The sequence below is a fragment of the Lepus europaeus genome, chromosome 17 (genome assembly GCF_033115175.1).
Source record: "Lepus europaeus isolate LE1 chromosome 17, mLepTim1.pri, whole genome shotgun sequence".
In the NCBI taxonomy this organism is placed as follows: Eukaryota; Metazoa; Chordata; class Mammalia; order Lagomorpha; family Leporidae; genus Lepus; species Lepus europaeus.
Window position 1 is genome coordinate 51,276,638 of NC_084843.1, and position 7,281 is coordinate 51,283,918.

The following is a 7,281-nucleotide window of genomic DNA, read 5'->3' on the forward strand; positions in this document are numbered from 1 at the left end:
CTACTGCTACCTGCAATTCAGTTGGTTCTGATTACTTACCTGTATTTTTACAAAAATAAATTACTTATTAATCTTCCTGCCAGAGTCATTTTTCTAAGCCATAGAGCGAATTGCATCATTCTTCTGTTTAAATTCCTTCATTGACTTCTTGTATATTACCCACTTATTTCTGAGTATGATACATGGCATTTAGCATCCATCGTCTCCTTTAGTCCACACAACTATATGGAATAGGCTTTTTATCATTACCTTGGTTTTGTAGGTTCATGAATTGAGATCATTGAGTAGCTAAAATTTGAATTTAGGATTCTAGAGATGATGAGAACATCCAACCTAAAGGCGTAAAGTCCATATTCTCAAGCCAGCCAGTTAATATCCAGGTTTGGCTTTAGATATATTTATAGCAGTTTTCTTCCTTAGCTCTACCTCACTTCTGTTGTACCTGCTTTATTTATGCCACCATGCCTGTTCATATACAGGACTTCTCTGTCTGAAACGTTGGGCCCGGTTTTTTCTATTTGGTAAGATCTAGTTCAATTCACAGAGGCACACTAGGGTAGGAAGGGAGGTAGTGGTGGGAGCAGTTTACCTGTGTGCAGGCAGTAGTGAGTTCATTCTGTGGAGAGTGCATAGTCAATGTAATGTAGTCTGTAGAGAGTTAACATCCCAATGACTAAAAGTCATCTGCTTTTTATTAGCACCTTGTACCAACAGTTGTAAAGAATGTCAATGACAAAAGACTCCTTTCTGTGTGAGATTACAGCTGTCTCTCCCCGTACTACCTCCTGAAGACTTATCATCACCTTGCTTCTGTAGTGTTTAGTGTGGGTCCATATTAGAATTACTATCACATCACATTACACCTACTTGACTGTCTATTCCTCTCCAGGACTACGTATTCCTTGAGGACAATTATGATATGTTAGACCTTTGAATTCTCAGTGCTGAGCAAAAGGCCTAGATGGATGTTTCTATGAATGAGTTAAAAAAAAAATCCCAGAATTGTCCTCTTTATATCTCTTGCTGGAAGAATTTTATTATTGATGAGTATGCATACCTTTCTGCTCTGAAGAAATTGTTGAAGGAATACCTAGTGTTTTAAAATTACAGAATTGCATATTATAACCAATGATTTAAAAATTGTATGAAGCTGTTTTCAAAAATAAAATCAGGATATCTGAAGAATTTAGGAGGCCTTTTGTTGCATAGCATTAAAGTAACATATTCTATGGGACTTTTGATAGCATCATAATTGTGAACCCACAGCTTTGTGCAGTGGCAGTATCTTAGCCAATGAGGTTTACCCAAAGCGTAATTATTGCTAATTGAAAACTTAATTGTGAACACCAACTTTGGAGCTCAATATACTGGAAACAGAGCCCAGCTTTGTCCCTGCCTTCAAAGATAGTGATTATGGGTAATTTCTTTTGGAGTATTATCTCTAGAACTTAATATTCTCATGTGTAAAGTGAATACTGTGAAAAATAAGTGGATAAACACAAACTGGCACATAATATTACTGATAATCATAAATTCTTAAAATTTTGCCTAATTATGAATATTTCAGAGATGTATATGGCATAGTTCATTTTAGATAATACTAAAGCAATCTTAATTACAAAACAATTTTTTATGAGATCCAGAAGAAAAATAGAAGCTCAGAGTAGAGAATTTTCCATAGGCATTACCCTGATTTTGGTTCACTGAAAAGTACACTTTGACACTGAATGACATAATACTATGTTGAATTGTTCTCTCCTTTTTAATTCTAGCAGTTAGTATTGGCAGACACTAGTCTTGTTTATATGTTCCCTTTGACTTGTAATCCTATCTTTCTTATATAAACCATACCCACAATGCTTTGTCTACTATTTCTATTGGTTTCTGTTTATTAAAAGCTGTGTCAAGCCGGCGCCGTGGCTTAACAGGCTAATCCTCCTCCTTGCGGCGCCGGCACACCGGGTTCTAGTCCCGGTCGGGGCGCCGGATTCTATCCCGGTTGCCCCTCTTCCAGGCCAGCTCTCTGCTATGGCCTGGGCAGGCAGTGGAGGATGGCCCAAGTGCTTGGGCCCTGCACCCGCATGGAAGACCAGGAGAAGCACCTGGCTCCTGGCTTCGGATCAGCGAGATGCGCTGGCCGCAGCGGCCATTGGAGGCTGAACCAACGGCAAAAAGGAAGACCTTTCTCTCTGTCTCTCTCTCTCACTATCCACTCTGCCTGTCAAAAAAACCAAAAACAAACAAAACAAAAAACAAACAAACAAAAAGCAGTGTCAGCTAGTTATGTTCCAGTGTCTGAAAGGAATATTACTCTATATTTGTAAGAATATTTCCTACATTATGGATATATCATTCACATCTGATTCAGTGATTTTCTTTTAAATTTGTGCTTTTATTAACTCTTTCTGAAGTATTGAACTAAGTTTTCATAGAAACCCAAAACTTTCTTTCCACACTTGTATTTCATCAGAGTACATTTAATTGTGTAATTCTACTAGCAACTAAATTGTCCTAAACTGACTTGAGAAAATATAAGCAACTCATTACAAGCATAAACCTTTGTATAGGCATTCTACAGAATAAACTACTTATCATAATAGTCCAGTGTAACACCAGTCAAATGTCTTACAGAGAAAGTGGAGACCATGGCTTAGTTAGAAGGACTACTTAAGTGGAAATGGTTAGGAGCATCAGATGAATTTCATCTTGAGAGCTAAGCTCCGTTCTATGAACTGAATTTTGCTAATTAGAAATGCTGTGGGATTCTGAGCTTTTGACCCTTAGAATGCTTTTAATCTTTTATAAGCTTGTTGTTAGATTATTTCAAGGCAGTTCAATTTAAGGTATTGCTTGGTGTTTGAATTTTATCTTTTGCCAACCAATTTCTCCTTCCATGATCTTCCCTAATCCATGTGTCCCAATAAAATACTAGTTTAATTTTAAAATTTGAGGTAAATGAAGGGACTGGACAGTCATATCCCATGGAAACAGTGCCTGCCAAACACTTGCTGAGGAAAAATGCCAGTAATGTCCTAATGCTCAGCTGTGCACTCATAGCCTTAAATCCTTGCTAAGCAGTCAAGCTTTCAGAATACTTCCTGACACTAATTTGATGTAGAAAGTTTTAATGTTCACAGAAAACTGATCTTTCATCAACTAATATAAGCCTTTTTTTTGCCTCCTGTTAGTACAAATATTTTTTAAAATAGATATAATTTAATGTTCTTTGTTTAGTCTAGAATCTTGCCTTTCAAAGGACTATGAAATAAATGTGTTTTATATAGGGGAGATAAAAAGAACTGTGACATTTGAAAATCTTGGTATATAGCTAATCTGATAATTTCTTAACTCCTGCTGACATTGATGAGAGTGAAGTGCACAAGCAAGGAGCTAGAGTTCATGTTTGAAGTATTTGAAATTTGGACATGTCTCTGAGAGGGCTATCTAAACTTTAGATACCAGCCTCTTCTTGAGCTGTTTGGCTGGGAAAGATAAAATTTGCATGACCCCCTGTAGTGTCATAGATTAGATTGGTTGAAGCTTACAGATTTCTTTCTTACTTCCCAGTATTTTGAAAACGGGAAAATTTTATGTTAAATAGTGAAACACAGAATGCCATTATAGTTATATTGTTACATGACAGCAAATGGCAAGAGCTAAGCAACAGCTGCCTGGCAGAAAGAACTTCCCCCTTCTAATTCCCTCTTGTTCCCCTGACTTCCATCTTGACGTGTGGCCTCTCATTTCTGTTATCTGCTGACTCCTGTAGGTGGGTGAATTTGCAATCCTTCTCATGGACTTTGCTTCTTGATATGCTTCGTGTACAAAGATATATCGATCTAGAGGATTAGGTTCTTCCTGTGTAATGAGTTGTTCCCCCTGCTGTCAGGCTGTTGCACTGTTCCTTAATCTGCAAATACTTAAAGAAGAAGGTACCTTCCCAAGACAATAAGAATTCAAGTCTAGCCAGACTTTAAAGTGTACAACTTTAATGTGGATGCAACATATTGCAAATAGAGTTTTAGATGACTGTTTCCCCAAACTCAAGGCATATGTGGTCATTTACCTTTTGATGGTTGCTACTAACTCCTACCCAGGAGTATGATTTTTCAGGTTGCATGTGAATTACACTCTAATTTCTTAGAGATGGTACTGAAGCATGAGGGAAAACCCAGAACTGACTCTCAAGTTTTTGTCCTGATTTTCTGAAATATCTGAGCTGATCGCCCTTGGCCAGCATCTTTGTCTCTAAGAATTGTTGATGATTGGTTCCCCAGTGGTTTAACATAAGGAACGGTATGATTGAATATCATCCTGGAAGGAGAGTTCAAAGACAAAGACACAGGAATGATGATGGAGAGCTTGCAGGAAGTGTAGAAAGTAGGATCAGGCCATGGGTGCCACAGGAAAGATACATCTGAGGACAAGAAGAGTAGAAGTGAAGGTAGTAACTAGAAAAATCAATGAAAAAAAGAAGAGTTTCTGGGTCACTGTTTTTATTTCACTGTTTTATTGGGAGTTCACTTCTACTAGACATGAAACGCGTGACCGATTTTGGTTCCTAGTATTGTATAGGCTGAACAGAAAAAAAAATAATACTTTTTTTAAAAAAAATCATGTCCCATTTTATTCATTTTAAAAAAAGATTTATTTATTTGAAAATCAGAGAAAGAGGGAGAGACTTGAGAAGGAGAGAGAGAGAGAGAGAGAGAGAGAGAGAGAGAAAGAGAAAGAAACAGAGTGAGAGAGATCTGTTCACTAGTTCACTCCCCAGATGGGTGCATCTACCAGTGCTGGACCATGCTGAAGCCAGTAGACAGGGGTTTCATCTAGGTCTCCTGTGATGGGAGCAGGGGTCCAAACACTTGGGCCAACTTCCACATCTGTTCCCAGACCATTAGTAGGGAGATGGATCATAAGTGGAACAGCTGGAACATGAACTGGTGCCCATACAGGATGTTACCATTACAGGTGGTGGCTTTACTGGCTATGCCACAATGCTGGCCCTGAAAATAAAATGATTTCTTATGAAGTATACTTTTACTTTGAGTTCCGTAGAACACTTCACACATTCTCAAGGTTTTATTTTTAGTCATTAGCAAATGCAAGATTAATTGGCTAATAGAGTCTTATACTTTCATAGCTTCTTAATCTTTTACATTCTTAGTCTGCAGATCAGACAGATCAATTGATCTGTCTATGGAAATGCCAGTATTAGCAAAGGTATTTCTTGCCCTCTGTCTATAGGCTGGTCTCTGGAAACTCTGATGAGCATCTGTGAAGAAATCACCAAAAAAGAAATTTAGACATGAAAAATGGGAAATTGGATTATAATTTGATTAGAGAAACTTATTTGGCCAAATAACCAACTTTTAAAATATTGATATAAATGAAATGTTTTTATAAATATTATTGTCTGGCTGTTTTCCTTGGTTAAATATGTGAACCATACCTCTTTGACCTTGTTTCTAAAATACAGAATTTCATATTCAAGAATTTGAGGACTGTGACTATAGCTCATTGTTTGAACTGAAAAGAACTGAGATCTGCTGGTCAATTTCTTGATTTTATTGGTGAAAAAATTATCTCAAACTCATATTTAAATCACTCTGAGTACATTGAAATATATTAGATGATACATCAATTGTAGTTCATTTTCTTGGGGAGAGACTTCCAAGGAGTCCTCTTGCTTCTGCTCCATTGGTGCTTTCCGGGTTTAGGCACAGCAGTCGCTGAAAGGCTTCTCCTCATTTTCATCCTTGCCGTGCCCTTATGTAGGATCCCAAGTGTCCTTGTTTCTCTTTCTTGATTTAAACCTCCATTTTGTGATTTTAGTGTAGGAAAGCACACTGTGTAAAGTTTTTGAGGTCTTGCATGCTTAAAAAGCCTTTGTCCTCATCATTAACTGATAACTTGGTTAGGTACATAATTTTGGAAATCATACCACCCACTGAATTTTGAAGGCATTCTTTCCTTGGGTTTAACTTCTACTGTTGCTATTGAGATATCCTACATCAGTCTGGCCCCTGATTTCTCCTATTACGACAATTTCCCCATTTCAGTAGATTTTATTGCTGGGGTAACGATGGGGAGGCTTTCTTAGATTGGTCTTTTTCACTGAACTGGATACCAGGTTAGCCCATTATGTATTGGATTCTAAGTTATCCCATGAAATCTGAAAACTGCTGTCCTTCAGTGTGGTGAATTCGGCAGATTTGATTATTTTCTTCTGTGTTTTATTTCTGGAGCAACCTTGCTAACACTGCATGAAACTTTGGTGCTTGTCTCAGCTTTCTTCATCCACCAGCGTCCTTTCTTGTCTGTCCGTGTGCAGTCTTCTACCATATTCATGCCATATTTAAGGGACACAAGTTCAGTACATCTGTTTTTCTTTAATAACTGGAAAAGGCAATATAAAAACATAGTATCCAAAAATATATTAAATGCATCACTCTCCATCATTTTTTAAAAAAAAGATTTATTTATTTGAAAGGCAGAGTTACAGAGAGGCAGAGGCAGAGAGAGAAAGAGAGAAAAACAGAAAGAGAGAAAGAGAGAAAGAGAGGTCTTCCATCCGATGGTTCACTTCCCAGATGGCTGCATTGGCTGGAGCCGCACAGATCCGAAGCCAGGAACCAGGAACTTCTTCCTGGTCTCCCATGCGGGTACAGGGGCCCAAGGACTTGGACCATTTTCCACTGCTTTCCCAGCCCATAGCAAAGGGCTGGATTAAAAGTAGAGTAGCTGGGACTCAAACTGGTGCCCATATAGGATGCTGGCACTGCAGGTGGCGGTTTTGCCCGCTATGCCACAGCACCAGCCCCTCTCCATTGTTTTTTAAGGCAAGTGTTTTAGGCTAGGATGTTGTCAGGAAACACCAGGTACTTTTCACTTAATTCAAGAAATACGTATTGAACTCTGGTTACATGCATTGTGCATAGTCACCACTGGAAGAAAAAATAAGCAGGAAAATAAGAAAATTAAATAGTGTATTCTATCCCAAAGGCTTCTATGCTGATACTTTCTGCTGAGTCTATTGCTGCTCATCCCATTATTTTAATAAGAACACTGAATTTCGCCCACATAAATTAATTAAGGCCCCTAGAAGTTTGAAATTGGAGTTTTATCTAAGTTCTTTTTCCTTTTCTCATTATAAGATTTTTGAAGATATCAACCTTATCTTGAACTTTTTTGTGCTGCCTCGAACTGTCGTGTACCATGCTTAACCTAGCAGGAATGCCACATGTGTTTGTGGTTGATGAAACTGACAATAAAATGCTG

The 7,281-nt window shown here is 38.0% G+C and overlaps 1 pseudogene; it reads left to right on the plus strand.

Moving 5' to 3' along the window:
* The first annotated feature begins 1,264 nt into the window (after positions 1–1,264).
* LOC133776473 (U4 spliceosomal RNA) lies at positions 1,265–1,433 on the plus strand (annotated as a pseudogene).
* The last annotated feature ends 5,848 nt before the right edge of the window (positions 1,434–7,281 follow it).